Source organism: Lytechinus variegatus, chromosome 1, assembly GCF_018143015.1.
Source record: "Lytechinus variegatus isolate NC3 chromosome 1, Lvar_3.0, whole genome shotgun sequence".
NCBI lineage: Eukaryota > Metazoa > Echinodermata > Echinoidea > Temnopleuroida > Toxopneustidae > Lytechinus > Lytechinus variegatus.
The window spans coordinates 66,246,006-66,252,005 of NC_054740.1; positions in this window are offsets into that span (position 1 = coordinate 66,246,006).

Here is a 6,000-nt window from a genome sequence, read left to right on the forward strand (position 1 = left end):
ACTGCGGGAGACAAGAAAATTATTATAAATTACCAATTAAGTATTTTCAGCAGTCTCCAGCAGTATTAGGCCCTACTTAACAATTGTGAAAAGTTATTTGATTTTGATCGCTTTCAATAACAGTCAACAATTAAGCTGTTGAATTAGATTCATCGTATATTATGGAAAAAACAATCAAATTACATTTCACTACATTACAGGATCCTGGAAACCATAGAATGGGTACAGTCATAATGACCCAGATTCGAGTTAAGTCATCTTAGGCTCCACAAAAAGCCTTTCGTAATTACTAGATCTAAGATTTTAGTAAAAGCAATTTTGTGTAATAAAAAAAATTAAGCAATTTTTCAATATCGAAAATAATGACCATAACCAACAGACAAATAATTACCATAATAACCACCAGCAGACAAGGAGACAATAACCTCCCTTCCCATAATTTCCTAACACTTAACAAAGTTCACTGACGTTGTGCCAGATCCTGTAGATTGTACATCTAAGGAGCACCCTACCAATGACCGGTTTTGCATCTTTGTTCCAGACTTTTTTTGCCTTTCAGAAAAAATATCCATTTCGCCCCCAATAAAATGAATCAAATGAATAAATAAATAAAATTGGTGTGTATGAACCCAAAACCGAGACATTACTAGAAAGTGGTCATTGTGAAAGCTGGCAATATGTCATTTAGACTCGAACGGCATGCTATAGTCGTTCGAAACTTATATGGCGATTAGCCTTGTGCGCATCAGTCGCAAAATACCTCACTGAAACATGCTATCATTAAAAACCACCCATTAGAATCAAAATAAAATAAAGTTACAATAGTGAAAACCACGCAGCATAATCGAAAATACAACGGTTTTCCGCCAAGAATTATTTTAGTTGAGGGCCAAGGAATGCGGTTACACGATGTATAAACCAATCGATTCTTGGGTGCGAAGACATCGCTATAAATAGGAATAGAAATCTTTAAATACTTCGCAAGTTTCACACTTAAAATGTTGGGCAGCATACTGTCCACTGTGTTGGGTAATTTATGTTGGTAAAACATATATATATTCTTGCCAATTATTATCCTACTGATCAAATTCCCTACTTAATTATTCATATTCCCTACTTAATTTGGACAGATTTTAACCAATGGTTGTGTGGACAGTATGTTGCCCAGGGTTGACTAAAAGTTGGGAATTTAGCCCACTATTTTAAGAGCGTTGAAGAGAACCAATAAAAAGGCAAATGAATATTTATTTGAATGGAATTTGCACCCCTTAGTGGCTCCGGTAATCTGTTCTAAATCAGAAGTACGACGTCAGCATACTGCACGCAGTATATGACAAACGAAAGCGGATCTACGTCACGTCATGGACGTGCTAGCCACGTGTTCGTCCGTCATGTAATTATTTCGCGGTTAAAAGGTGTTTTAGGGTTCTTTCCCAAGGGTCATTTAGAAGATTACACTTAGCATAATTACGGTCATCGTTGCAATGTAGAACCAGTGAAAACAACGATTAATTGGACAGGATACTTAGTACTGAAGATATATGTTGGTGCGAATCAGCAAAGGTTCAAATTTATTGTTTAGGCCTGTAATATATATGTTTATTCAATTAATGGTGAGCTGCATATAATTACGTTGTCCTTAAAAGTTGTTTTTCATAGTCTATAAAACAACAAAAATAACCACCGATGTTCCGTCAATCTATTTTATAAATTAAGGTTTTTTTCTTTCACTGCAGTCTGCAATATTTCACGTCCCTTTCAAGAACAAGCCTGAAAAGCACATGCACAGTCATTCTGACAACTGTCCCTCGGGTATAACTCAACGAAGATGATATCACACCACTCGCTTTCAATCAATGCTGGGAATTGACGTACATAACTTTGCCACTGTGCGTATACAAAGCGATTTACGGACAGTATAGCAGCTCACTCAGATAATTACTAATATATGGCATACATAGTTCTCATTGGACATCACGTTTCGCGCCATGATTGAACTCGTGGTCTACATCGTAGAGGAATCGTCTAGTGATCGTGCCAGATCTTATAAAATATTGAGGTCAGTCCTGGCAATCATTTTGATTGTAGAAAACAAAAGTTAGAAGGCACGAATATTTTCGCGATCAGCTATGAAAGGCCACTTATAACGGATAGCAAGACGGTGCAGTGGTGTCATCAGCTTTTTTCAAGTGGTGTGAAAGGCGGGGGGGGGGGGGGTTATGTACTGATATACTAGTAATATGTACTACATATCTACAGAAGATATGAATATAGCAACACCGATACTTAGAACATGTCGCCCTTCTTACAAGCCCTATCCCATGCCGTCGGTCCTTTTTTCTGAAGGGGGGGGAGTGAGAAAAGTGTCAACGCACCCCTTTCCTCCCTGCGGTTGGAACGAGGTATTAACAAAATATATTGGCGATTATTCAAACTGTTTAAACGTTTTGCTTTTCACACAGTTGATTAAAGCATCCGAAATGAGAAATTTGCTAGTTGAAATGATTGAAGATAGTATTGTGACTAACTTCAATGTTTATGTACCTATCAAAATAATCAGACTAGAAAACAAATGTGTATTTTCCGTTCTTGCCTGAAAAAGTGACAAATATATACGCCGAAATTATATCGTTCGCCCAAAGTGAAAATAACATCACAATGTTTTTCAACCCAGAGCACACGGAGAAATTTAATTAAAAATGACTTCGTGTGAAATTGCTTCGTAAAACGATACATTCGAACACCAAGAAACGTCCCATACTAAGACAGAATGTAGACTTTATCTACCCAAAATCTATAGTGAAATTCACTGGTATTCAACAAGTAGACTTATAATAACTTCTATAGAGGGAGTCGGTTGGAGCCATATGGGTGAGTCACAAATACCTATTTTTCTATTAATCAGCAAATCATTTACATAAAATGCATTTACATCTTGTGCAAAAAAGGGAACAATGCACTTATTAAAAAGGAGTAAAAGTTCACCCAAATTTTTGGTAAAAAGGGGGGCATTCTTGTGTGTTTGGTATTTTTTTTTTCATATTAGGCAAAATGCATTTTTTTGGAGGGGTACATTTCAGTTCAACTATGGATAAAATGCATATAAACAGTATTCGGCATTATTTCACACAACAAAATGTATGTTCCCCCTTTTTAAATGATTATTAGGTAAACCTTTGTGTGCTTGAGTTTTGAACAATCTTTCATTTGCGCAGACAAGCTTTGTTAATAAAGGCTCTTACCTACTCCTTGTGTCTATAATTATAGGTCCTACTTATACCGTGGATCAAGCATGATAATCTAATTGTTCAAGTAAAGTCTATATTCAAATTATCACTACCCACAGGGAATACATTCCAAAACGGTGCTGATAAAAAATGTTTAAAAATCCGTCTCATCGACAATTTCAGAAGATATTTTCACTGATAGAATCTTGGCATGTACATTTTCATGAGCCATTGAATATTGCAATCTGTACCCTTGTAATATTTACAGCTACAGGAGACGTTTCATTCAACTGTTCGCAAGTTATGCATTTACTACCAGTGACGTACAGACAGAGGAACTTCGGGCGCTTGCCCCCCCCCAAAAAAAAAAATATATATATATATATAATAAATAAATGTATAAATAGATAGATAAGTAAATAATCACTACCAATAAAAAAGAGAAAAGGAAAAAAAGGAAAGGAAAGAAAGAAGGATGAAATATAATATCTTGTAATATTATGTCAAATCTGTCACATAATTGGATATTTGTAATAAAAATTTCTAAATCTTAGCTCGCTCACTTCTCTCACTCGCAACTTTTCATATTTTTTCTCGATACGGCATGATTATCTGGCCCTCTCAAAATGTTTGGATTATTACGCCATTAACACATACGATCACGTTTTAGTCATGTGTATAAATTTGTATGTTAGTTTATGACCAGCTTTATTAAAACAAAAACGAACAAAACAAAACACCGAGGACAGCAACCAGTTCAAGCGATTTCCATGATCTAAATCGGAGCCGGTGTACACGAGAGGTTAAGGAGGCAACCCTAGAAGATGTTGAAATGAAGATACTTCCTAAAGTGGGTGTATGATGAGGGGCAACTCTAGAAAGGCCAAATCTCTCATCGTTTTTGGCTTTGAAACTGTACCCCAGTGCAAACATGGCGAAACTTGAAAGAGAATGCAGTTAGACGTATTCTTCGATTCACGGAGTGCTTATACTATCTTTCTGAAGTAAGGACAGATATTTGCCACCATTTAAAGAGATCTCAGAAAATAAAAATTAAAAAAATAAATTTTACCGTAGAGTGAAACTCCTTGGCTCAGAATGCTCCACCTTTCCTGAATTTTAATCAAGTATGTTACTAAACAAATGCCTCAGTTCTGCATAACAAAATAAATTCGTTAATTGCCTTTCCGGCATTTTCAAAGAAACACTGTATGAGTAGTCAAAGAGAGCGATTTAACCTATCAAGATTAATTTTAGGTAGAAAAAAAATATTTGTAACAGACCTCCAACCGCTTTTCCAGAACTCAAGTTTTATTTGTCAATTATTGAATTAATGAGCCATTACTTCAAAGAATAACTAAATACACGGAGATCTTAATAATAAAGGGCGATTATCAACATTCTTGAAGAGGGGTGTAATTAGCGTAATACGCGCGCCGCGAGCACTCCTCGCGATTTAAGTAACAGTAACAAGCTAATAAGTTAACGTTTTCAGATTCCATGACAAAGGTTAATAGAAGGACCTTCAGCACCATGGTAAATGCATTATTCTACAAATTATTACTTTATTTATGCTCAAGGAAAAGAGAAACTTCTGATGGTACAGCCCTTACTTATAATCAGAAAACCTTTGCATGGATTAGATTTATCACTCCAAACGCCCAAAGGTTGTCTGATTATAAGTAAGGGCTGTAGTTCCAGAAGTTTCTCTTTTCCCTAAGAATAAGTAAATTAAGTAATAATTTGTAGAATAAGGTATTTATATGGTGCTGAAAGTTCTTCCATTCTAACCCCTTTTGCAACCGAACTCTTCATATCTCTATGTTTGAGTCGTATCTAAACATGAGGTCGCAATATGTCCAATATAATAAATCTATTTCTGGGAAAGAACGCGTGTCTATCGGAGTACCTCAAGGATCCCTATTAGACCCACTACTCTTTCTGGTCCTAAATAATGACTTGTCTAATGCAATAAAGAACGGTCATGTTACAATGTATGCCGACGACGCGACATTATTTTTTATCAGGATCCGATGGAGATATAGAGAGTATGAAATTGGCTTAACAAGAATATGTAATTGCTGTGAACCATTTTTTGTTACAGTTAAATTAACTATATCTCAATGTTGAAAAGACAATTATGATGATACAGAGGTCAAGACAAAGAATGAACAAGTTTGTCAGGAAATCTGAAAACTTTACCTTTGGGTGTTTGGAATGCTAAATCTAAACCATGCAGAGGTAAAGATGAAATGGATTCATCTTCTGTGTACTTGTGATGTATTCTATGTCCTTCCATGAAACGATGTATTTACTGTGATAAAATATTGGGTAAAATTAAAATCGGGTAAAAGTACGAGGGTACTTATGTGCCCAACCAATTTTGGGCAGCATTTTACCCAATGCGGGAAGCATATTGTCCAGTAAGGTTAAAAAATAAGCAGCAATTACTTTAGAATGCGAAGAATTTTCATCACAATGGATAAATAAAAATGCCCAAAAGAAATGCCCTTTGTTGGTTGGACACAGATTTACCCTCATGGAGCATTTTTGTTTGGCAATTCATTTCGATCAACTGGTTGATATAAAAAAATGGGGTATTTTGTTTGACACTAGTCTAATGTTTGTCATTTATTTGCCTTTTATGGAGATGTTTCTACGAGTTTAGCTTTTATTTTTTTAATTCTCGTTCTGCAATTCCATCATCATCATCATGATCATGATACTCATCACCATCATCATTATCGTCATCATCATAATTATCATGATAGTC